The sequence below is a fragment of the Saccopteryx bilineata genome, chromosome 3 (genome assembly GCF_036850765.1).
Source record: "Saccopteryx bilineata isolate mSacBil1 chromosome 3, mSacBil1_pri_phased_curated, whole genome shotgun sequence".
In the NCBI taxonomy this organism is placed as follows: domain Eukaryota; kingdom Metazoa; phylum Chordata; class Mammalia; order Chiroptera; family Emballonuridae; genus Saccopteryx; species Saccopteryx bilineata.
Genome location: NC_089492.1, coordinates 110,587,318 through 110,615,121, shown reverse-complemented (window position 1 = coordinate 110,615,121; position 27,804 = coordinate 110,587,318). Strand labels below are relative to the sequence as shown.

At 41.1% G+C, this 27,804-nt stretch overlaps 1 protein-coding gene and 1 pseudogene across 1 annotated transcript in view; one reads left to right on the top strand and one right to left on the bottom strand.

The window, feature by feature from the left end:
* ACYP2 (acylphosphatase 2) overlaps positions 1-27,804 on the bottom strand; it is a 113,129-nt gene that overhangs the window by 11,576 nt on the left and 73,749 nt on the right. The gene's annotated exons all lie outside the window — the stretch shown is intronic.
* Positions 24-20,677, top strand: LOC136328618 (small ribosomal subunit protein eS24 pseudogene; annotated as a pseudogene).

Here is a 27,804-nt window from a genome sequence, read left to right as displayed (position 1 = left end):
GTCTGGAAGAGCTACCACCCGGCATGAATTATGGCCAGGATTCTGAGAGCCTGCCAACTGAACCAAAGGGCCTGGGAGCAGAGAAGGCAGAAGTGAGAGCATGCCTGAAACCGCTAGCTTCCCTGCCACACCACAGTTTCCAGATCAACAAAGTGACATGTGCACTCTTCTGTATGCTTTATTTATAAAGTGGAAAGAAATGAGATGTTGGCACAGTGGTAATGTAAGTGGATTTGGGGATCATTCTGCTTGCATATGAATCCAGCTACCACTTCTTAACTGGTCACCGTGGGCAAGTTTCTTTTTTTTTTTTTCTTTTTATTTATGATTTTAATTTGTGTTTACATAGATTCAAGTGTCCCACCGAATATATCTCCCCCCACCCCCCTATTCCCCCTCGGCCGCCCCATGCCCCCTCCCCCCAATGCCTTCCCCCCTTCCCTCCAGGATTTGCTGTCCTGTTCTCTATAACAGTTATGTATATATAATTACATTAATCTCTTTCTCTTCTCTGATCCCATCTTCTCTTCTACTTTCCGTGGGCAAGTTTCTTAAACTCGGTGCCTCATTTGTAAAACAAGAGAATATGTCACTTATCTCATAGAGTTGTTATGAAATTAAATGAGATCTGTGCAAAATGTTTAACATTATCTAGAAAACAGTAAACACTCAATACTTTTTCACTATTCTGTCAATGAGAATGCAGGTAACGAAAATCACCCTACCTATTATAGAATGGAATTTCATTCCAGGAATTAGGTCCTTTCCAAGTCACTGAAAGGGTTGGAAGAACAGATTTATGTTGGGTCTGTTGGAGCAGCTGTAGAATTGGCTGCTAAAGCAGCAATTGTTGAAATTGTGATTTTCACATGAATGTGATGTCAAATATTTTAATTTAATGAATTAATTAATGAAGGAGCCTAGAGGATGTTATGTGTGCTTCAGAGAATTTAAATATACACACACGTATATATACACATACATACAATCAGAAATGCTAAACTCAACTTGCTAGTAGATACAGTACATCCATATAGAATCTGAAAATTCCTGAAAGTGCCACTAGCTGATACCCAGAACTTTTCTGAAATCTCTATTTGCAAGCCTTTGATGATTTTTGTTCTGATAAGTGCATTAGGGGAACTGCTGGGAATCAGGAGGCTGCCACCCAAGTCACTGCATTTATGAACATTCTACCATAACTGCAGTCCAGGCATCAGGAAGTCTCCTCCAAAACTGCTGGCTCCAGAGCCAGGCAGCGTCCACTAGATCCTCATGCCAGCTAAATGGGGGGTTCAGGCACTGCTGCTTCATGCCCACCTCAGGTCCAGGAAGACTTCTGATTGATGAAACCTAAATCATATTTGAAACTCTAGCTGCAAGAAAATCAGGAAAACAGTTCCTAGCTTTCCAGAGTCTGCAGTAAAGGAAAGGTACCAGAAAGAGCTTGGAACAGAGGCGGAGCAGGACAATAAATCATGTCTATTGCTGCTATTACTCACTTCACCAAACTTCTTAAAATTCTACACTATGAAAACCAGATAATTAGAAATGTTTTTTCCTGGTCTGTATCATGGCAACACTTTCATGGACTCTGTCAGATCGTGAGTTCTTCTCAGCACTAGAACAGAAATCCCCGCCACCCATACCAATATTGAAGTGTGAAGTAGAAAAGAAAGAGCAGACAGAGGAAGGGTAGAAAGAATGATCAGGGAAGAGCAGATAACACCAAATGTGGTGTTAGGAAAACTAAGGACACGGTGTTTTAAAGAGAGAGTGGTCAACTTCCAAATGCTGCTAAGACCCAAGTACAGTGTGAACTAAAAAGTGCTCTGGGGACTTCAGCAGGATCAGCTTCAGAGGAGGGGCGGGGGTGGGAGCCAGATCTGAACGGTTCAGGAGTGCGGGGGAAGGGCACAAATGGACACAGCATGAATAGATCAGTCTTGCAGGCTGCCTGGCAGTGAAGGAGAGGAGAGACCCTGAGCAGCTTTATACATCTTGAAGGTCCTGTTCTTGGCAAGCCATGCCTGTCTCGATCCTGAATCCAGTGCGTTCCAATATTTACAAGCACTGTGTCTCAGAAAAACAATATTTGAGGGAGATTGCTTTAAGGACACACAGTCTAAGATGTTTTCTCTTCCAGATATGTTGAATTCTGCTCCTGCATGAAGCCAAATGAAAAGGAGCTGGCCAGACTCCCCTGTATTATCCACCCCTCAGCCTGACCTCGTCCACATCCTCCCCAAATGCTCATAAACAAATTGAGTTTTTGAGGCGATGCCATTAGCTGATAGAGGCTACCAGAGGGTTTAGAGCCAAAGTGGGGCCCACCCTGAGCAGAGGTCATTATTTTAGACTCTTTTAAAGGCCCTGTTCCTGGCTCTATTTTATCGCCCATCCTTGTTTTTTTGTGTGTATTTTTTAATCCTTTTTCACTTTTAAATATTCACTCTCCTGTTAGTTTTACATAGCCTTACAAATCCTGTTAGCAACAAAGAGAGGTATAAACACATAGAGCTGCGAAGTTACTCTTTCCTGATACTGTTTCCTTGATTTTATAATGGAAATTAGAGATACTTTTTCCATTAAAGTGAGGCATGCATCATTCTGAGGTCATAAAGACATGTATCTTCAGTCCACCCTCCTGGCTACAGCTTTGAACTTGGGGACTGAAAGCTCTCAGCTGCAGCCCCTGCGCGGGGGATGTCTCAGGCTGGACGGCTCAGCCAAGCAGCGCAGGGAGGGCAGGTGGTCTTGGGCCTGTGCCGCGGCAGGGCGCATGCGCGCAGGGCTTTTCCCGAGAGTGCTGGGGGAGGGGTGGTTCCCAGGCCAGGGCAGGCTAGTCCCTGGGAAGCCCTGCAGAGAGCTGTGTGCACAGGCTTTAAGGACAAATTCATAAAGCATCTCTCTCCCACACCCACTTTGAAAATAATCTGTGCAGAAGTAAATCACAGACTAGTTTGAAGGCAGAATGGAGAGGTAGTTAATGACACAAGAACTACTAGAAAAACAAAAGATTCACTATAAATTCAATAGAAAAGGGGGAAAGAATAAAATAAAAATAAAAATATATATTTCATGACATGTCAAAAAGGAAAATCAGAAAAATATTGTAATGTGTCAAAGTCTGCTGGGCTGTGTGTTCAGGGGATTGATGGACAGAGCAGGTTGCTCGCAGGCTGACAACCCTGAAGAGGGGGCTCTCAGCCTTTCCATCCCCAACAAGAGCTCAAAATAATGAAACCCTTCCTCCTGGGCATGTCTCATGCTATGAGAAATGGCTTATCTTTGCAACCTGCCACGGTTTAAAAAAAATCATTCTTTTTAGATTCTCATTATCCCTTAAGGAGGGTATTTTTATCTTAAATCCAAGTATGTGACTATTCATAGGGAGGCTCCTGTTAGGAGCTAAGCATGCCTCCTGAAGTTTCAGCTCTTAAGTGGTCACTTATAATTAGGACTTGAATTTTATAGTATGAATATTTATTTTCAGCATTAATGTGTTCAATGCTCATAAATTTCAGTCTGTTATACAAATAGAGCTTTGGAAAATAGCCATTTCCCATCATAATGTTTATCTTTTTGTATTCATATAAATATATGCCAGCTTATTTCCTTCTTTTAATAAAAGTAAAGAATGAAATAGAAGGTGAAGAAAAAGTATATATCTTTCTAACAGTAATGACATTTTTTTTTTTTAGTAATGACATTTTTTGCAGGTGGTTAAGAAATAGTCATTGCTAAATCCCAATAAATGTGTTTTTGCCTAAACTTTGAAAACAAAAATTCAGTGTACTATTGTCACCCTAATAACAAAAATTTAAATAGTGTATGCTTATTGACTGACTTAAAACTGTTGTATTTTTCAGAAAGAAATCTAATTTATTAACAGCTTGATGAATCTCAGATAAATTAAAAAAAGACATCATCTATATATTTAAATTGCCTGTCTAGTGGGAGGTGACAATGCGAAAGAGGGAAGGATAAGAAGGAAAAAAAGGGAAAAGAGAGAAAAATCTTTAATTGAAGAGGTTGAGAAACATGTAATGATCCCCTCTAAGAAAAATTTTTCAAAATTGTATTCTAAGATATGCTCAGTTTCTTCTGACACCAGTAACAAAATGACCAAAGAATATCTAGTCACCAGAATCAAAATGCAATTTGATTAATCATATTACGTCTTCCTCTTTTGAACTGAAAGCTACTTCTATAGTAGATATTTGGAAAACTAAACATGGCAGCCATCTGACTTTCACATGAACGTGAACCCAAACTCACCAGAGTGATATGCTTGCGTTTGAATAGAATTCAAAGTCTGAGGTCTCAGAAGTTACAACAAAGTAGAGCTTAAGGCCAGAAGATGGATCCTACTGTGGAAGAAACTGAACTCCCTGACATCAGGTCTAGAAAGTGCTGTTTGGACCTAGCAATCACTCAGGTGAAGACATGCTTGGGAACCTCTTCTAATTACATACATTTCCTGCTATAGCTAAACCTGCATCAAAGAAAGAAACTCACTAGCAGCTTCCTGTAGACATCCTATGGGGCATCATTATACTGGTGGAAATGCCAGTGGTTTTCAGTGGTCTAGGAAATTGATCTTAAAAGCTTTCTATGCAATGATCAGGTTTAGGGGAACAAATGAATGCTAACCAAATCCACAGGAGATCAATATATAGAACAGAAGACCATGTGTTCATTTATATTGGGTACTGTACTTGTCAAGTATATCATCCATCTATTTATACACATGTTCCAGTTGAGGAAGGACACTGAGATGGAATGACATTAGCCTGCTCTTTCTCCACTCTGCATATTTGTCTGAGAGAATATATAATGGCAGCAACTTCTTCCCTAGAAAACATTGAAGAAGTGGTAATAAGGATCACCTTTTTACAAACTCTGCACTACCCACTGCTTTTCATTTAACACATCATCGCCTCCAACAGGTCAATGAGGAAAACAGGAGGTTTTCTTTACAGTTTCCTTGTCCTATATTGTGCCTAGTCACCCAGGTTATACTCCAGTCTGTTCTTATCTCCAAGGCAAAGATGTGGAAAAACCTATCACTTATCGTACCATACTATGAACCACAACTTAAGGAAGTGCGACTTGAAAGAGGTTATTTTATTTGCCTCAATGTTGGAAGGAAACATTTCTGATATTTCCCTGGATTAGGAAAAGGTAAAGAACTTAAGCCTTTTCTAAGCAGTGGCCACAGGAGTAGCAGGTGACTGTAAGAATGCCCTCTTCAAGATCATACAGTAGGTAAACACTGTGTTCATCTTCTCCCACAACCACATCAAAACCACAACTAAATTATAGAACAACCACACTGAGAACCACCTGAAGACCAGCCGAACAGAAGTCCTATAACTAAGGATATAAAGCAGAAGCCATGTCGAGACTGTTCAGAGGGGCAGAGACATGCGATGGGCAGGTCCCCACTGTGTGGTGAGTATAAATTCAGAGAAACATCTCCATTGCAGAGATCCTCCCTGAAGGGCGAGTGCTCCCAGTCCCACACCAGGTTCCCCAGTCTACAGCTACAATGCTAGGAAGGGAGTCCCCACAACATCTGGCTGTGAACCCCAGATTGCATCTGAGTGAGACAGAGGACTGCCAGAGACCTATTCATCCTTTTGAGGGGCCCAGCATGGACTTGCTCACCCCAACTCTCCCTAAGCTCCTGTGAAGGGACGGCAGCTTGAAAAGCACCAGAGATGGCCTGACCAGGCGGTGACACAGTGGATGGAGCATCAGACTGGGATCAGAGGACCCAGGTTCGAGACCCTGAGGTCGCCAGCTTGAGCGTGGGCTCATCTAGTTTGAGCAAAAGCTCACCAGCTTGGACCCAAGGTCGCTGGCTCGAGCAAGGGGTCACTCGGTCTGCTGAAGGCCCGTGGTCAAGGCACATATGAGAAAGCAATTGATGAAAAACTAAGGTGTCGCAACAAAAAAACTAAAAATTGATGCTTCTCATCTCTCCGTTCCTGTCTGTCCCTGTCTATCCCTCTCTCTGACTCTCTCTCTGTCTCTGTAAAAAAAAAAAAAAAAGAAAAGAAAAGAAAAGCACCAGAGACACAAGAGGGAATTAAATTGACTAAATTCAGGGTGAGGGCTAAGGGACAGGGGCTGAACACCTCTCTCTGGGATGGAAGTTCGTTTGTTGAGTCCCCCCCCCCAACACACACACACACACACACACACACACACACACACACACAGCCAACAGGTGCAGATGGGCACCAGATCTGTGTTCTCCATCAATCTGACTATCACCATTTATCCTGCCCTGGTGATTTCCTGAGCTCTCATCACACCCAACTCTCACTCCCCACTGAACCTCTTCCACCAGCTTTTCTACACAAGTAGCCTGCCTTGGCTCATAATGTGAATTTTCCTAAAATCTCTCAAAGGCCCACAAACCCACAAACAAACAGTGGCTGGCCTTGGTGTACCCTGTACCTCTTGCTAAGTGGCCCAAGCCTAGCACAAGCAGCAACAGGTCTCAACTTGCACTGTAACTCCTGTCCGGTGGTCCCAAGCATGACATAAGTGGTGGCCAGTCTTGGTTTGGAATGTAGCTTCAACTAAGCAGCCATAGCCTGGCACGGCGGCAGCTGCCTCAGCTCATATCATGGTGCCCTCCAAAGGATTCAAGGTCAGCACTAGTGGCAGCAAACCTTGGTTCTCAACATAGCCTGTGCCAAGCACCTCCGAGCCAAGCACAAGTGACAACTAACTGCAGATCACTTTGTAGCTCCTTTCAGGTGGCCACAAGCTGGGCACAAGCAGCAGCTGACTTGTCCTATACTGGAGCCCCTTCAGAGAGACTCCAGAACCAATACACCTAGTGGCTGGCTTCAGAACACACTGGAACACCGCCCAACCATCTCCACAAATGACACACCCTAAAGAAGGACTCAGCTGGCACCAAAGTCCTGCTAATGTGGCTCCACAGGGTCAGCCTGCATACAACAGCTCATCTGCTGTAGTCACAACCAGCCCTCACAGCCGGTTAGCCTGAGGGTCAGTCCCACCCACTGACGTACCAACAGCAATCCAGGCTCAACTACAACAGGAGGGCACACAACCCACACAAGAGACACCCCTGGATCAGCTGGCTCAGGTGACCAGAGAGACTGTGCCACGGGGTTCAACAACACACCTACTACATAAGGCCACTCTGTCAAGAGTTGGAAATGTAGCACAGCTACCTGATACACAGAAACAAACACAGGAGGCAGCCAAAATTAGGAGACAAAGAACCATGTTCCAAATGAAAGAACAGTACAAAACTGTAAAAAACAGCTCAACAAAATGGAGACAAGCAATCTGCCAGATACAGATTTCAAAACACTGGTTATAACGATGTTCAGTGAATTTAGGGGAAGAACAGATGAACTCAGTAGGAGCTTCGACAACAAAAAAAGAGCAGCCATAAAAAATGAAGAATATAGTAACTGAAATGAAGAATTCATTAGAAGGAAACAACAGCAGATTAAATGAATCAGATTGTTTTCGAATCAGCAATCTGAAAACAAGGTAGCGGGAAACACCCAATCAGAACAAAAAAAGAAAAAGCAATTTTTTTAAAAAAATGAGGATAGTTTAAGGACTCTGGCACAACAATGGAACTGAATAGTGAGTCCAGAAACAAATCCACGCCTATGTGGTCAATTAATCTATGACAAAGAGGCAAGAATAATACAACGGGGTCAAGACAGTCTCTTCAATAAGTGGTGTTGGGAAAACTGGTGAAAGTTTTCTTACACCATATGAAAAAATAAACTCAAAATACATTTAAGATTTAAATATAAGGCCCCAAACCATAAAGCTTCTAAAAGAAAACAAAGGCAGTAAACTCTTTAATATCTCTCTTAGTAATTTTTTTTTTTTTTTGCTATGTCTCATCAGCCATGGAAAAAAAATAAAATGGGACTCTAATCAAATGAAAATGTTTTTGCACAGTGAAGGAAGCCATAAACAAAATGAAAAGTAACCCACTAAAAGGGAGAATATATTCACCAAGGATACATCCAATAATATCTAAAATATATTTATATAAGGAACTCAAACAAAAAACGATCATTAAAAGATGGGCAGAATGGAGAAAAGAAAGCCTCTTCAATAAATGGTGCTGGGAAAACTGGAAAGCCACATGCAAAAGAATGAAACTGGACTACAGTCTCTCTCCCTGTACAAAAATTAACTCAAAATGGATCAAAGATCTAAACATAAGACCTGAAACAATTAAGTACATAGAAGAAGACATAGGTACTCAACTCATGGACCTGGGTTTTAAAGAGCATTTTATGAATTTGACTCCAATGGCAAGAGAAGTGAAGGCAAAAATTAATGAATGGGACTACATCAGACTAAGAAGTTTTTGCTCAGCAAGGGAAACTGATAACAAAATAAACAGAAAGCCAACTAAATGGGAAATGATATTTTCAAACAACAGCTCAGATAAGGGCCTAATATCCAAAATATACAAAGAACTCATAAAACTCAACAACAAACAAACAAACAATCCAATAAAAAAATGGGAAGAGGATATGAATAGACACTTCTCCCAGGAAGAAATACAAATGGCCAACAGATATATGAAAAGATGCTCATCTTCTTTAGCTATTAGAGAAATGCAAATCAAAACGGCAATGAGATACTACCTCACACCTGTTCGATTAGCTGTTATTAGCAAGTCAGGTAATAGTAAATGTTGGAGAGGCTGTGGAGAAAAAGGAACCCTCATCCACTGTTGGTGGGAATGTAAAGTAGTACAACCATTATGGAAGAAAGTATGGTAGTTCCTCAAAAAACTGAAAATAGAACTACCTTATGACCCAGCAATCCCTCTACTGGGTATATATCCCCAAAACTCAGAAACATTGATACGTAAAGACACATGCAGCCCCATGTTTATTGCAGCATTGTTCACAGTGGCCAGGACATGGAAACAACCAAAAAGCCCATCAATAGATGACTGGATAAAGAAGATGTGGCACATATACACTATGGAATACTACTCAGCCATAAGAAATGATGACATCGGAACATTTACAGCAAAATGGTGGGATCTTGATAACATGATACGAAGCGAAATAAGTAAATCAGAAAAAAACAGGAACTGTATTATTCCATACGTAGGTGGGACATAATAGTGAAACTAAGAGACATTGATAAGAGTGTGGTGGTTACGGGGGGGAGGGGGGAATGGGAGAGGGATAGGGGGTGGGAGGGGCACAAAGAAAACAAGATAGAAGGTGACAGAGGACAATCTGACTTTGGGTGGTGGGTATGCAACATAATTGAACGACAAGATAACCTGGACTTGTTATCTTTGAATATATGTATCCTGATTTATTGATGTCACCCCATTAAAAAAATAAAATTATAAAATAAAATAAAATAAAAAATAAAAAATAAAAAAAAAGGTGGGCAGAGACCTGAAATAGACATTTTTCCAAAGAAGCCATACAGATGGCCAATAGACATATGAAAAGATGTTCAACATCATTAATAATCAAAATAATGCAAATCAAAACCACAATGAGGTATCACTTCACTCCTGTCAGAATGGCTATCATCAATAAATCAACAAACAAGTGTTGGCAAGGATGCAGAGAAATGGAACCCTTGTGCAGTGTTGGTGGGATTGTAAACTGGTGCAGCCACTGTGGAGAACAGTATGCAGGTTCCTCAAAACCTTAAAAATAGAACTACTATTTAATCCAGCAATTCTATTCTGGGTAGTTCTTGGAAAAATCCAAACCACTAATTTGAAAAGATATATACGGCCCTATGTTCATTGCAGCATTATTTACAATAGCCAAGATATGGAAACAACCTAAGTTCCCATCTAAAGTTGAATGGATAAAGAAGATGTGGTATATACATTCAATGGAATATTATTCAGCCATAAAAAAGAATGAAATTTTGCCATTTGCAATAACACAGATGAACCTAGAAGGTATTATGCTAAGTGAAATAAGTCAGACACAAGAATAAAAATACCATACGATTTCATTTATATTTGGAATCTAAAAAATAAATGAACAGACCATACAGAAACAGACTCATAGGCACAGAAAGCAAATTGATGGTTGCCAGATGGAAAGGGGTTTGGGGAGATGGTTGAAAATGGTGAAAGGATTAAGAAGTACAAATTACCAGTTCTAAGAATAGCCATGGGATATAAAGTCCAGCATAGGGAATATAGTCAATCATATTGTAATCACTATGTATGGTGTCAGGCTGGTACTAGACTTATCAGGGTTATCACCGTGTAAGTTATATAAGTGTCTAATCACCATGTTGTATTCCTGAAACTAATATAATGTATGTCAAATGTAATTGAAAAAATATTAAGAATATAGATACCACTGTGTATATATATATAAAGATTGTCACCAATCTGGTTTTCTTATCCACCAAATACTCATTTCCAGTGGTCTCACTGGGAGTGACTCACTCAGTGTAGTTAGTTAATCACTTGAAAGCAAGTGAAATGTTTTGGTCTGTTAATAAGGAAGTATTCATTCATTGCTTTTTCTTAAACATTAATAGGGATATATATAATTCTGTTATAATCCATTCATTCTAAAGAAGACAATAATCAGATGGTAGAATATAATTACTATTTATATAACTCTTATTTGAAAAAATTTCATTGAATTTGTGTATTGGGAAACAAGTGGAACTTGGTAACACATTTTCTATAAACATCTAAATTCCATGTTACTTCAATCTATGTTTAACTCCTTAGAAAATGATCCCACAATCAATATCTTCCTGGTTCTCTCACCAGGAGTTATAACACTCATTTACAAGAATATGGTTTTGATTTTTGGCTTTTTAATTTTACTTTATAATACTAGAGCCTAGAATTAACTTCTATATCACAAAAAAATTGAGCATAAGGGTTTCACCAAATTCTAGCTCTGGTAACTCCTATCACATAATATCTTTGCTACCCTAACTCCAGGAAGATGAGGAGTCTTAACCAACTGAAGTTTGGTCTAGCCCCCAACATCAGCCTGTCTTAACCTTCTCTGGGCACCATTAGGCTAAAAACTTGCACCTCTCTGCCTACTGAGATATTGGTATCCACATTATAGCCACTGACAGTGCCCAGTATATATGCACTGTAGTAGCACCCTTGATTTACTTTGTACATGGTACTTAATTTGCTGACCTGAATTAAATAAGTTTTCTAACTATGATCCAGGAATCCCTTTTCTAGGAATTTTTTTTTCAAAAGGACTGAAATCAAGATCTCAAAGAGATATCTGTACTTTCATGATCATTGCAGCACTATTTGCAGTTGTCAAGATATGGAAACAACCAAAATGTCTATTGATAGATGAATGGATAAAGAAAACGTGAGAAATATATATACATATAGAGAGAGTGAGAGAGGGGAGGAGAGGGAGAGAGGAAGAGAAAGGGAGAGAGAGGAGGAGGAGAGAGAACGAGAGAGGAGAGAGGAGAGAGGAAGAGAGGAGAGGAGGAGAGAGGAAGAGAGGAGAGGAGGAGAGAGGAAGAGAAGGAGAGAAGAAGAGAAAGAGAGAAGGAGAGAAGAAGAGAGAAGGAGAGAAGAAGGGAGAAGGAGAGAAGAAGGGAGAAGGAGAGGGAGGGAGGGGACATTTATAATTGTCATTTCTTTAGAGGGATTTTTCCTAGCAAGGAAAAAAAGGGTAAATGTGTAAGCTATTTAAGTTTCAGCTTCAATTTTTTCCCCAAAAAAGGATGTATATGATATATATATATATACAACCCATAGCAACTATGTAACCTACTATTATATATATATATAATACACACACATATACACACACACAGTATAATTTGGAATATGCTTAGTATTGTATTTTATTATTTGACTAAATATTAACTAGTATAAAATTATATTAAATCAGAACTTATTTTGTTCTTAAGAAATGAGCAAATCTATTTGGCAAATCAGGGCCTCAATATTCATTATAAAACAATAAATGCCAACATTCCAAATTCACATAAATGTAATTCACTTAGTATGTTTAATTCTATAAATTGTCTTAATTTCTTAGAGCTTAATATTCTAAGCTTAAACTTTCGAAGGAAAGGGGGTTGTTAAATGCAAGGCTGACCTGCACTACGAGCAGTTTCTCCCTGTGAGAGCCTTGGGAAGCTCACCCCTGGGGTTGCAGAAATGAAGCCCTATTTCCCTCTTCCTATCTTATTCTAAGATTTTAGGGAAAATGTTATAAGATGGTTTTCTTTCCTAACCTAATACCAGAAGCTAGAAATAGTCAAGCAGTACTAGTATCTTTTCAAAATTAAAAACGTACTTATGAGATTTTCACACCTGTCCAAGGGTCCTCCTGCAGAGCTAGTGCCCCGTCCCCTGTGGCTGGGAGTGACACACCGACTCACACGGCAGATAAGGAGATCCCGCAGTCAGGCGTTTCCAAACAGTGTACTTGGATTTAGTTCGCGTTGGTCTGGCTCTCTTTTAGAGAATGTGTTGAGCCCATACAAGTCAAGGGCTCATATAAAATTGAACAGGAATAAGTGCAGAACAGCAGCCCCCATAGAGTCATCCAGTAGGGCTGGGTCATTTGAACTCCAAGACAAAATAAACTTTATTGGGGCATTTACTAAGACCAAGGTTATATAGGTGAGGAGGTTTTCCTTTTCCATATCTTACCTCGCACAGAACTTGAACACAATTTTAGGACGCCTGAAGCACAGTTCAGGACCGTCTCGGTTCAGGTTGCCGTGACATTTTCTGTAACCAAGCCCTGTACCTTCTCAGGCAAACTAAAATAACACTGAGAATATCAAATCATCCACACAAAGAACGACTTTATTACCAAAATGTAATTAACATGATGTTTTTCTTTTCCTGTTCTGGGACAATAAAGCTGAATGCTATCACAAAGTGGTCCAAAAAATTGGAAGTCAAGCTATTGTGTGCCTTTATTGCCTGTTTCTCTGGTTGAAACTGAAGGTGGATATTGGGTTTCGGTCAAGGGCACGGAGAGCAGCCTGGTCTTCACTGGGGCAGCACGAGCCCGCTGCTGCGGTCACGCCTCCTCCTTCGAATCCACCTCACAGAGACTGGTTTGGGTTTATGTAACGTTTCCTTTTCCTGCGCAGACACCGGCTCACAAACACAGTTTGAATCCTTATGGCTTCCCTAACCCGACCTGCCTTTTACAAAAAAACTTAGTCGAAAATTTTTGACATTCTAAGTTTAAGTAATTTTCAACAACAACAAAAAATAACATTTAACTTCCCCAGGTTTTTCTTTCCGTTTCAGAAAACAATCATTTTATCCTTTCAATGTGATGCTGGTCTTTGTGAAACTCAAGAGACAAAACCAGACCCCAGTGCATGTTGCAAATTCCTGTGTTTATTCCAAAAATAACCTTTGTAACTATTGTCAGAGCAGGTCTTCGGCTGGGGATGGCGGAGGGGGCAGGAAGGTTGTGGGATATCCGCTGGGAGGTTTTCAGGCATAAAGATTTAAAAATGTTAACTAATGACTTCAATGAGATTTTAAGTTATTTAACTACAAAATCCACTGATTCTATGCCTCCTGAGGACTGTGAACCTTTCTTTGAATATTTTTTTTTTTTGGCATAAAAGAGAACACTACTAAATAATGCACAAGAAATTGTATTCTATCTTCCAAGGGTACATTTAAAACACTGTATGTTTAAATTCTAGACAGGAATATAAGATTTAGCAGTTCTCTATCACATGCCCAAATAGAGATGTTAAGGCATGCTCTCCTTAATTCCTCACGTATTCAAAATTCGGTTTGGACAGGCTCTAGTTTTATGAGATTGGAATAGTCAGTTTTGTCATTTTGTTGCCATAACAGCAGCACAAAGATAAAAATAGCCCAAACAGCTTTGTTAGAGAGATGTCTACCTACCACAGCTCCCACCTTGATCCTTTCTAGGATTCCTGCTTTCCTAACCTCAATTCTTTGTCCTTTTCAGATGAGAACAAGCTGACCCTTGCGAAGTATCTTCTTGTGAAAAGGCTCACGACAAATGCAATCTTTATAAAAAAAAAAAGTCTCCACAGCTGAATTGTGAAGCTGTGAGATTTTAGGGGCCCTCACGGGTGCTTTTGTTCTAGCCCTGAAAATCTGTTATAGAAAAAAGCATTAAGACTATTTTCTTTGTTTCACAGATTCAATCATTCACTCATTCTCCATCAACAAATGTTCACTGAGCCCTTGTTAATTCATAAAGCAGTTTGAGTGATTCAAAAGTATGGAAAGTGTAGTGTCTGTCTTTGAGAAATTTGCAATCCTGAAGAAAACAAACAAATCCTGTAATAATGCATTCAATGGAGTCAGCCTGGATCATTTATTTACTCCTTCATGGTACAGATGAGGGCACTACAGCACAGAGAGGTACAGTGACCTGCCCAAAACGCATTGCTGCTGCAGACATCCCTGGGAGAAAGGAAAGACCACTGGCTGTTGAACAACAAGCCACTTACTCCATCACTCACTATCTATACGATCTTGGACAAATTACTTAGCCCACCGAGCTAAACCAGACGTCAAAGGACTAATCTGGGTTGAAAGGATTTATGAGAATGAGAACAGACTGCCCTCAGCAGGAATCAGGAAGCATACATGAGACAAGGAACAAGTGAACGGATGCAGCTTCTTGATGCCTCCCTAGTTTCTCCCAGAGCCTTGACCAAAGTTCAGGGGTCAGTGCAGCCCTCAGGGAGTGACAGACCTGCCAGGTCCAGGACTCCAGAGCCGCAGGCCCACGGCCTCTCATACACAGACTGCCAAGGCTGGGCACGTCAGTGTTCCATTTCTTATTGCTTCTTTAGACAGCGTGGAACAGCTTTGCCCTGCTATACCTGCTCACCTTCCGTTTCCTCGCCTATGATAGCCAATACACATACTCTGTGGTCTTACGCGAAGCCGTGGGCAGGGTGATGGTGCAAAGCACCCAGCACAGTGCCTGTTCAGAGGCTTTCTGGTGGCTCTCTCAGGGAGGAACTGAGAGCAGGATTCAGGTCCCCTGACCCTCCAGCCCCATGCTCTTTTCAATACTCCAATAATGGCAACGACCCCAAGATAAAACTAGGATAACTTGCAGAAAACATTGCATGTCTAGAAATTCTAAAAAGTCTGTTTAAATATACTGGCCTCTGAGTTTATCAAAGTGACCAGGTTTATAATGAATTTACCATAAGTAGGGGCTTTTGTTATCATGGTAACAAGCAGCTCAATAATATAATGAAAAGGGAAGAAATTCCATTCAAAATAGCAAAAACAAAACAAAAAACCCAAAACAAAACAAAAAAGGGGAGGAAGAAACAGGAACTAGTGAGGTAATCACAGTGTGAGGTATAAAAATGTCAACTCGCTATACTGTACACCTGAAACTAATATTACTAATACAATATTGTCTACCATCTATACTTAAAAAAAAAATTTTTTTTTAAGGAGAAATTCTCTTATTTTTCTGGCCTGTATTGCCTTTTCAAAGATGCCTTGAATCCTTTATGGAATGGAATTATGAATAAATAAGTAGATATATCAAATTCCTTAATCATAGCACCTAAATAAAATTTTCATCTACTAAAATGGTAAGAAAACACGGAGGAAAACACACGGACTCAGTCGTGGCTCTATGACTTTATAGGCCACAGCCTCATCTCAACTACAGATGCCTGCAGAACGATCAAAACCAAAGCACACAAGCATTTGATATCGTTCACATTTAAACTTCGGGAAACTGAAATGCGTCTCGGTTGAGAAGTTCGGGTGGGGAGGAAGGGGCATTTTAAAGGGACTACACGTGGCTGAGGCTCAGAGGAACCAGGGGCGGCAGACAACCGGGCCTTCCACGTTGTGTCTCAGGTCCCGTCAGAGCTTTCTGTAGGCGTGTTTTTAAAACACTCCTTGAAATCAAATAAGTGTAATATGAGCATCACTTGGACTTTATTTGAATTTATTTTTATTGCAACAGCTACCAACAAATGTGCTTAGGATGAATAGGGCCCCGATTCCCAAACAGCACAGTAATTCAAATCTATTTCAGACTCTGAAATGAGAACCTACAGCAGGAAGACAGCCCTGAACCTTTTCCCCAGCTGCAGAAATAGCTCCTCTCGCCGCCCCTCTGACTTCCAGCAAGGGAAGCTGCATGAGAAACGGTCACTTGCCAATAATCATTTCACCATGTAAGCCACAAATGGAAAAATAAACTGTTGGCTCCTCTTCAGAAAACCTATTCTCACATCCCCAAGAATGAGGTAGAAAAATAAAAACCATAGAGTTCTTTTAATTCCTTTCTCATTTTCCCATATGATTTTTGATATTTTTTATTACTTCAGTGAGCTTATAAAACAGGGCTTATCTATTAACAAGTAAGTCACTATTAACCTTCTCCAAAAGAATTCATTCAAGGTTCTGGAGCTGTTCCCCTCTTTACCCCTGCCAATTTCTTGGGACTTTGCTCCTTTGGTTAATTCCCTCCTGCCTAAATCAGTTCATCCTCCCTGCCTCTGGTTTCTGCCCTTCACTTTAGGATGTACCAAACCTTCTCATTGGAAAGTGAAAACCTCTAACCTGAATTCACCTCCAGCTATTGCCCTATTTCTTCCCTTCACACCCAAGCTTAGGGAGCTGACAAATCCCTATTAAGTCAAATGGAAACTCTGACTTTGCTGTCAGACATAATAACAATGACTTTATTAGGTGCCTCTCTGTGGCAGGCACTCTTATAGGTCTTAACGTTTTTTCTTGATTAAAAAGTACATGAATAATTCATGTTCATTATAACAAATCAAATAATACAGAAACAGATAAAGACAGCATCAAAGCCTCCTCTGCCCAAGCTCCGTATCTCATCTGTCACAACCACCATGAGAGTTAATACTGACCCTATTTTATAGATGAGACAGTTGAGCCTGAAAAAGGCTCAGAGTTTAGACCCTGCAGTGTTTAAGAGGAAGCGTTTTGGGGTCTGATTGCCTGGGTTTGTTTCTTGACTTTGTCATTTACTCTGTGTCCATGAGCAAATTATTATTTCTGCATCTCAGTTTTCATATCTATCAAGTGGGGCAATGATAATACCTATTCATAGGGTGTAGTGGGAATGTAATGGGACAAACATAAAAACATTGCCCTTTCTAAAGAAAAAAAAGGATTATTTTAAAATGACAGCTGAGAAGAAAAATACTAGCAATCAGGAAAAAACTCTCTTCACCATTCTGCCACTACTGTAGAGTCTGAAAGAGCCATTAAAGCAGCTGGAAAAATTTGCTCAAAAATAAGCTCTTACTGCAAATGATGACACCATCGATGCACTCTGTTTTTAGAGAACACACTATTTATTTATTTATTTATTTTTTTTTTTGTGACAGAGACCAAGAGAGAGTCAGAGAGGACAGACAGGAAGGGAGTGAGATGAGAAGCATCAATTCTTCCTTGCAGCACCTTCGTTGTTCATTGATTGCTTTCTTGTTTGTGCCTTGACAGGGGTTAGGGGCGGCTCCAGCAGAGCAAGTGACCCCTTGCTCAAGCCAGCGACCATGGGGTCATGTCTATGATCTCACACTCAAGCCAGTGACCCTGTGCTCAAGCTGGTGAGCCCGCACTCAGGCCAGCGACTTCGGGTTTTGAACCTGGGTCCTCTGTGTCCTAGTCCGACAATCTACCCACTGTGCCACTGCCTGGTCAGGCAGAGAACACACTATATTTTATTTATTTATTTATTTATTTTTAAAGATTTTATTTATTCATTATGAGGGGGGAGAGAGAGAGAGAGAGAGAAGGGGGGAGGAGCAGGAAGCATCAACTCCCATATGTGCCTTGACCAGGCAAGCCCAGGGTTTTGAACCGGCAACCTCAGCGTTTCCAGGTTGATGCTTTATCCACTGCGCCACCACAGGTCAGGCCGAGAACACACTATATTTTAAAGATTCAATAATATTATTTCAATTTTTTATTAAATTTCACTCATTTGATATAGTATCAATTTCATTGTTTCTAATAATTTTATCTTAATTATGCTAGAATGAATATGTATAACATTTAGATATTATACTTATAAACATATTTTACATAATGTCTTGTACAATATTGAAGGATGTTTGTAAAGGCTCCGTGTCACCCTGGATGATCTGGGTCACCCCTGCCATCTGGCTCTGTCATCACCATGTCATCTGCCCAGCCAGCACCCTACACAGTCATATAGTCTCTTATAGTTTCAATAGGGACTGTAATGTATATTTGCTTCCATGAGTGATATATTAGTAGAAAATTATTAAATATTAGGTATTAACTTTCCCAGGGTAAATCCTTACCCACACCCAATAATGAATCTTTTCTTCCCACTTTTCTCTATGGTATTTCTAAGAGGCAGCAGAGATGACTGCTGATGTAAAGCTACGTGGTTAATTCCTCAAAGCCTCTTTTTTTTTTTACCATTCCCTTTCCAAACACAGATGCAAAGTCCAAATGGCCTTTCTATGGGAAACAGAGGAAAGTAACAAAGTGTACATTTTCTCTTATCTATCAATATGAAAAAGTGACATTGCACTGAGGCCCTCAGCTTTCTAAACTAGGCGGCCTGGTCCAAAGAACAATAGCTCTGTATGCTAAATCACTAAACAAACATACTTGTTTAAAGAATTTAAGTCAAGAGAAAGACATTCCTTTCAAAACAAGTAAGAAATGAACAATAATATTTGAGAAGTCAAAGGAAAATAAGGCTATACAATTCATAGGCTGTCTTCATTCATCTTGTATTGTTTATCTTTTAAACCATCATGCTTTTCCTGTTTCCCAGAGAACTTAAACATGTCACAATTCTATGATGAGCAGATTTGTGGGTAAATTAAACTTTTCCCAAGAAGAGAACATTTTCTTTTCTGTCTTTCCTTTTTCTTTCTCTTTCTCTCCCTCCTCCCTTCTCTCTCTTTCTGTCTTTTTATAATTATTTCTGCCTCTGGTTGACTAGACATTTCAGAGATTTTATATTCTCTTTATTCCCCTTAAAAAACTTTTTTTATAGCAAGAATGTTTCAAGTCCCAGGTTAAATTCATATTTTGTTCTTTTCAGTAGTTTCTAGTCTATATTCTAGGACACAAGCAGAATGGCAGATGCCAAAAGAAAATAGCATTTCACACTGAACTCAAAGATACTATCACTATTTACTTTCCAATTTTTAAAAATGTATAAATTCCTTATTTTTCACCAGCTTATATGTGAGTAATCTTTTAAGCACTCTGAGAAAGAAAAATAATAGTATGATGCAGGATCCATGACATTAAGCAATATGAAATTCTGAAGGCGTCTGCTTTCTTACGAATTTTAGCCAAAGGTGGCATTGCTCTATAATTAACCTTGGCCCTAGAGTTCGGACCCAGTGTTAAATCTCCTGTCATCAGTTTACATTACCTCATGCCCTGCACTGTCACTACTCCCACATCATCTCACAAGGATTTTATCTCCTGACTCATTCTCATTTCTTTTTCGTCTTATCTTTCAGTGATTTCAATATACAAAAAGGTGATCTTTCCCTCCCTGGCCTCTTGATTCACTGACCTCTTCCCCTGCAATTATCTCATTCTCAGTTTGCCTCCCTAGAGCCCAATTTGGATGAATGAATAGTATTCTGACCAATCCCTTGCAGTCTACTCTCAGACCACTATCTCTCATCCTTCCAGCTCACTCTGGTATGTGACCCCAAGTGACCCTTCAACTTCCTGGGTCTTCCAATTAATTGATAAGTCCACCATTTCACTACCCCTCATCCCCCTATGTCCTCTATTCCTCCAGCTTTAATTCTAAGATCAATGATTGTGATCAATCTCTTGTCGTTCTCATTTCAGGCTCTAAATCCAACTGCCTACTCATTCTGCACCTGTACACTGAATGTGGCTGAAAAAAAATCCACAGACATGCTTATGCGTCTCACTTCAAATTCATTACTTTAATGCTGTTTGACAATCATACTATGTGTCATAGTCCAGTCACTCTTCTATTCTCTGGACAAGTATTCCATACTTCTTTCTCCTTGGAAACACACTGCCTCTCCTTATCTTCACTCTCACTTGATAATCTTGCTTTCTACTTTGAGAACCCTGAAGCAATCAGAAGAGAATTTTACAGATTCCACTATCACTTTGACCCACTGACCAGAGCACACACACCCTCATACGTGGCCTTCCTGCTGGTTCCCATAGATTAAGTGGTCAAGCTCCTATCTAAAGCCAACTCCTGCTTTTTTCCTCCCTGGCTGCTTGAAGATCAGCTGCCATCATTAAGGACACAGTAACTATCTGGACCAGGAAGTTTGTGATCAACAGAATATTTCTGCAGAAACAAATGATCATTGAGGTCCATCACCCTGGTAAGGCAAGTACCCAACACAAAATGTATAAGACCGCACCAGACGTTATCTCTGTGTTTGGATTCAGGAGCCATTTTGGTGATGACAGGACAACTGGCTTTGGCATAATATTATTCCTTGGATTACAGAGAAAAATGAACTCAGACATAGACTGGTAAGACACAGCCTGTATGAGAAGAAGAGGACCTCAAGAGAACAGAAGAGGGAGTGCAAGAACTTAATGAAGAAAGCCAGGGGGGCTGCAAAGGCCAGTGCAGGTGCTGGCACAAAGAAATGATGTGTGGCAGTGAGCTGGAGTATAGACAACAAAAGGGATAAAGATTCTTCAGTGACTTTATCTGTGGTGATTATGTAGATTTTTCATGAGAGGATTAATAAATTGAGAACTTAAAAATTTTTTTTAACAAAAATACAATAAAATAAAGCCACTCTCCTGCCACTCAGGCACAGGATTCCGCCTGCTCTCAACTATGGCAGGACATTCCTCCAATGAGTCTCCTTAACTTTTGCTCCCTACTGAACCATCTATATAAGCAAGCACACATACTCCTTTTCCTCCCAGTTTAAAAACATTTCTTTTTATCACTTTCTCCATCAGCCACCATCCCATTTCTTTCAGAGCAAAAGTCCTCAAGAATCAGGTATACTGGCTGTTTTCATTTGCTTCCTTCCCATTTTTTCTTAAACTTATTACAGCCAAACTGTCACCCTACCACTCCTCTAAAACTGTTCTTGTCAAGTGATGACTTTATTTATTTCCTTTTGGAGCAAATTCCTCAAAAGAATTGTTGATATTCACTGCCTCCAATTTCTTGCCTCCCATTCCCTTTGAAACCTATTCTAACCCCACCACTCCACTGAAAGTGCTCTTATTGAGTCACCAGTGACTCTTTTCTTGTAAAATCCAATGGTCAATTCTCAGATCTCGTTTTACTTGAGCCATCAGCACATCACACAGTTGAACCCTTTACACATCTGACTTCCAGCCCATTGCATACTCTCAAATTCCCTCCTACCTCATTGGCCTCTTCTTAGTTTCCTTTGCTGGTTCTTCTTCTTCTGCCTGACCTTGTAACTTTGGAGGACCTCAATCTGTCAACTCACACCCTTGGTGATTTCATCCAGCCCTCTGGCCTTAAATATCATGTACATATACTGATTATTCCAAAGTCCAGATCTCTGTCCTAGACTCTCCTGAGCTTCAGACTCATCAGGCCTACTCCAGTATCTCAACTCTGTTGTCTACCAGTCATCCCAAACTTAAATGTCCAAAAGCAAACTCCTGGTTTTTCCGCAACGATCTGCTCCATCACAACCTTTCCTATTTCCGCTTTTGGCAACTCCATCCTACTAGCTACTGTGGTCAAAAATCCATGGAATCATGCTCAAAGAACTCTCTTTCATCCCATATCCAATTCATCATGAAATCATGCTGGCTCTGCCATCATACTATATCTGGCAATAATATCACCTGGTGTAAGATATATCAACTTTCACCACGGTTACTTTGATAGCCTCCTTAAAAGATCTCTCTACATCTACCATCCTTACCCCCTACACCACACACAATTTATTCTTTACCTAGGAGCCAGAGTAATCCATATCTAGAACATAAGTCAGATTTTGAGTCTTCTGCTCAAAGTCCTGTAATGGTTTCCCATTTTACCAATAATAAAATGCAAACTTGGTACAATATCTTTCTTATAAGACCCTACTTGATCTGGCCTCTCTCACTTACTCTGCTCCTATTCCTTGAACACCACAGGCATACTCCTATCTTAGAACTTCTGCTTAACTCTTCTCTCGTCTAGCATGCTCTTCTCCAAAATATCCACTTAGCTAACTCTCTCATCTTCTTTGAATCTTTGCCAAAAACTTCCCTTTTCAACAAGGCTTCCTCTGACCACCTTATTTAAAACGACAATCTCTTCCTTACTCCCTACCTCCATTATCCTCCGTTCCCTTACTCAACTCTACCTATTGTTTTTTCCATAATACTTATCACTTTCTATTGTGTTTTATTGTTTACTTGTTATTATTTATTGTATTTCTCCTCTGCTAGAAACTCTAAGAGGGAAGAAGTCTTTGTTTTACTCACCAATATATCCTAAGGGTCTAGAACAGTGCCAGCAATACTACAGGTATACAATAAATCTTTGTTGAACATTTAAATAATAGGTTATGTGTTCCTTGAAGGTATGGTAGCTTTTGTCTCCAAACTATTTAAGCCTTATGTTATCTTTGTGGAAAGAGTTGGGTTTTTTTTCCAAACTGATTCACTGTATTTGCTTTTACGTCCATTTAGTTTTCTGCCACATTTCATCAACATTGATGAGTTACACACATGTATAAAGGATTTCAACAAATCAATATAAAAATATAGAATACTCAATGGAAAAATGGGGATAGTACTTCAGAAAAAGAAGATATACAAATGTCCCAAGAACACATAAAAAGGTTCTCAATTTGTTAGACATTGGGTAAAGGCAAAATAAAACCATCATTTGATAACATCACACACCCACCAGACTGGTTAAAGAAAGAATGAGGGAGGCCATGGAAACAGACTCTGCTGAGACTAAAGACTGGATATGACAAGACAGAAGGGTAAATATTGCGGAATGGAAGGGTGGGTGTCGCGAGACTGAAGGCGGGTGATGCACCTGCTGGTTTGCGTGAGTTCATCTTTTGTGAGGAAAATGGATGGTAAGGAACTGTGGGGTCGAGAGAATCCCTCCCCCAAACCCGCAGCCTCACTTTTCCCGGACCATGCCCTGGGAGACCCAGACCCACACCAGTGCCGGAAGCTCCGAGAGGAAACGGAGGCCACACAACGATAACGAAGACAGACGAGGGCAGCTTGGAGACCGCTGCATGCTCCCTGCCCAGCTTCCCGCAGAGGGGCGCACCAGAGGACCCCAAGGACTGTGGCTGTATGCTCCAGATCCTAGTTGAGGGGGGTCACAGTCATGCAGTGGCCGAAGCAGGGCAGGAGGAGGCCATCCACAGAGGGCCTGGAAGCAGCGTCTGCCTCTGTGGCCACTGCTAGCGGCCTGAAAAGGGGCTTTCAGCGTGAAGAGCCACTAGCCCTGGCGGGGAGCAGGCCCTCGAAACCTGTGGCGCAGAGAGGTCGGGGTTTGAGATGATGGCCGAGGCAACGGCAAGGAAGCAAAGGCTGGCTGGCGGGCAGCGGGTGAGGAAGAGAGGGCTGAGGTGGTGGAGGTGAAGAAACGGAAGTGGTGGAGGAAAAGAGATAGAGGAGCGACCGGACAGGGGAGGGCCTGGCCTCTGAATGTGGATCTCTACACGCACGCCTGGAGGCCATCCAATGAACTGGGCACCGAATGCGTAGGCTGACGGGGCCTTTCTCCAGCAGCAAGTTTGGGCCGATGTGCCAATAGTACCCAGAGCAAGAAACTACATCGTTCAAAATATGCCTGGCTTCGGGGCTACTGCCTTCCAGAACCACACACAACTGTCTGCCCTGATTACAGGCTGAGACGCAGAGGTGTTAAAGTACATACAATTTGGAGGTAAGGAGCTCAGACACCCAAGAACTGGCTGCAAGTCCAAGTTCTTCTTTCGAAGAAACCCATAGTTCAGAAACAAGCTGACTGTCTCCTTCTACTCTGATCATGTGGCACCTGAGCCATGAACCCCAGTCCTTCAAAGCAGGAACCAAGATGCCACCTGTTTTTCAGACCACAGCCTTCCACAGCACGACAGCATTTCTGAGATTATCAAAGAGCAAAATGCACTGCAATACTGCCTGTTAGGTGAAAGGGCCCATAGAGCTAGACCTCGCCAGATAAGAAAGCCGGTGGAGATCCCCAGGACCTGTGAGTTCAATCAGGCTAGCCTGTGCCCTTGGGAATCCTCCCACACAAGGTCCCCTACCACCTCCTGCAGGACCTGTGCTTTGGCACCAGCACTGGGTACGCCTCTTATTTTTTGTGGGTGTGGATGTTTCTGCACCCTCCTTGCTCTGATCATTTCAGTTCTCTCAACTTCAAGATTAACACCCTCCTGGACATGCTGCTCCACTTCCACATGGTCTTTGTGTGGTTCTGCACTAACCTCACATGCTGCACGGCCTTGGTTCACATTTCTCTAAGCCAAACAAATGATACTATACATTGCACTGCCTTTACCTGCACTGCTCGGACCCTGTTTGGGTTCTATTCTGGTTACTATCACCTGGATTTCTAGCTATGTTTAAGAAGAGCTTATTTTACTCACTCTGCTCTGCACATGGCCTGTGGACAATTGCTGGGCATTAGTAAAGTTAAAAGGGAGACCAGCGCTGGGCCACTTGGTCTCTGTGATTTATGCAACTCCACTGCTCTTTCTTCTTTTCTGGTCACCTATTGCTGCCTGCAACTGGCTATGCCCCACCCCTTAGGCTACGGCCTGCTGGATGAACATCTTCAGGTCCACTGTCAGCTCCATTTACTGGTGATGGACCCAGGTTTCTGCCAGCACATAAAAGACCTTTCTATCCCTCCCTTAAAAGACCTCAACTCCTCCCCACCACTACCACCGCCTTCACTCAGGAACCCTATGGGTTAACCGAGAGCCTGCAAGGCAGGGTACTTACTCTGTCGGTGGTAATGGGAGGAGGAAGACTTTTCTGAGCATTGGGATGGGAAAATTGAAGATGGCTGAAATGTTAATTATGTTGCCTAGAGAAGGATGCTTTAAACAAACAAGGAGACTTTAGATGTTTTCTCTCATTTTCATCTGACCTTGTTTATGTGGAAGATTAATACTGTGCCCTAATTTCACTCGTGTTTAGTAAAAATCCCTTTGCCTTCTCTGTTTCTGCTTCCTGGGAAGATTCAGCTGGATAGGTTTTCATTTGCTTTCAATCGGGAACATTTGGAAGAATTATCAGTCTCTTTTCTGTACAATATAGACATGCAAATGGTCTTTTTCTAAAAAGTTTTTGAAGTTTATTTCATTGATTTCAGAGAGAGGAAGAAAGAAAGAGGGAGAGAGACAGAAACATATATCTGTTCCCGTATGGTGCCCTGGCCAGGGATCAAACTGGCAACCACTGTGCTTTGGGGTGATGCTCTCTAGCCAACCGCATTATCTGGCCGGGGTGCAAATATTCGTAACAGAATCTTGAGAAATATAATTCAAATAACCTTGTATTGTTAGACTCTGAACACTTTGGAAATCGTCTCCATGGAAAAATAACACAAAAGAAATCGTGGCTCTAATTGTCGTGACAATTTACTCTTTTCCTAAATAGCAAAGATCCCTGGGAGAGTCTGCTGTAAAGCGGGTAGTGTACCACTGGCATGCTTCTCTTTCTTGATAGGCACAACAGCAAAATAAAAGCATGTCAGTCGGAAAATATACATAAATGAAGAGATGGAAAATAACAAGGGCCGGAAAGAACAAGGAAAAACCAGACTGTTCATGCACTGCTGGTGGGAAAGTCGTTTGGTACCAACTTTAGGAAATTGCTTGCCAGTATCTGTGCACATCCTCCGATCCAGCTCTGGAGATGCCCCCTACAGAAATACATATATACAAAGACATGCATAAAAGTGTTTATAACAGCACGATTCTAACAGCCAACACAGGGGAGTGCCCCAACATCCATCAGTAGTAGAAAAAAATAAGCAAGTTTTTAAATATTCACTCAATGATGAGAAATAAAGCACTGTACCTACGTGCAACAACAGGAATGAATCACACACACATGATGCTGGATGACAGGAGCCTGACACAAGAGGCATGCCATGTAATTCCACTCGTATGTAAAGTTTAAGAACAGGTAAAATGACTCTTTGGTGGTAGAAGTCAGAATAGTGACTTCTTGAGCCCTCATTCCCGATTCTGCGATGGAGAGGGAGCCAGGTGACACCCGCACCCACAGTGGGTGGTGTTCCAGGAGGGGAACCCTGGCCTGGGAACCTGACTTTCGTAAGGGAAGCAGCATGCCTGCCCTTTGCTGTGCAGGGAGACTTTATTATACTGAGCAGTGAGCAAACCTTACTTTGCTCCACAAGAGACACAATCTTTTTTTTTTCAAGGCTATAAGTAAGCCTGCCCTTTGCTCTGAAGGGAAACGCTATGTCTGTCTTCCAAGGCTACTCACGGATGTCCTTGTAAAGATACTCTGAACAAAGACAGTCTCTCTGCTCGCAAGCTGTGCAGAAACACCAGAGCACATGAGGACTGCCCCTCAACAGTCTGGCGTGCGGGGGCGAAAGGGGGGTGTCCCTATTTACTGGGACTCTGAGGGTGGATTCTACAGGGCTACTGATGTTCTGTGTGTTGAACTGGGTGCTGAATACACAGGGGTATTTAATTTGTGAAGTGCTTCTATGTGTTAATAAAATATGCTTAAGAAAAATAAAAGTTAAAAAGAAACCCAAAGTTACCAATGAAAAATTAAAAAACAAACAAACAAACAAAAAATTCATTATTTTCCTGGACTCTGTGCCAGAAAATGACTGGCCAATTTCAAAATAGGTTTGGGCTATTTTGGGCTAGGCAATGAGTCCATGTATAAGAATTCTAATAGGATAATTTACTATGCCACATTCACATGGCTAAAATCCATCTTCTGAAAATAAAGAAATGTTCAGTTGTCTAGGTATAGGCCATCAACATTTAGTATTTAGTGCTCCTGCTCATTAAAAAGAAAAAATCAAGTGGGAGTCAGGGAAGCAGAGAGACAGACTCTTGCATGTGCCCCGACCAGGGCCCACCCAGCAACCCCCTTCTGAGGATGATGCTCCGCCCAGCTAGGGTCGCTGCTTCATTGCTAGGCAACCAAGCTATTTTAGTGCCTGAAGCAAGGCCATGGGGCCAACTTGCTTACTCGAGCCCTGGCTGCAGGAGGAAACAAGAAAGAGACAGACAGACAGACAGACAAAGGGGGTGGGGGAGAGTGGGAGAGGGGTGGAGAAGCAGATGGTCGCTTCTCCTGTGTGCCCTGACCAGGAATTGAACCTGGGACTTCCACACAGTGGGCCAGCCAGCCAGGGCCAGTGCTCCTGCTCATTTTACCAAGACCTTTATCTGAATTTTTTGGTTATAAACAGTCCATTAATCATGGCTCATAATGGTTCATTTTCAAAGCTCAGTTATTTCAGCCAAATAGAGGATAAAAGGCACATATTATTTAATTCTGTTGTTCAGCAAGGATGATGCTATTCTGAGAATTGGCCCCATCATACAGTACTTACTTTTGAAAATGTATCAAAGTTTCATATCTTTTTTTTTTTAGGCCTCCCACTTTGAGGTATAAATATTTCACTTGATAATTAAGAGTTAAAAGTAGAATTTCAAGCCATACATTTGGGACATAGCATTGAAGACTACAGTATTAATAGCAACAGAAGCTGTAAAACCTTTGTAATGAAATCATTTGTTTTAGGCTTA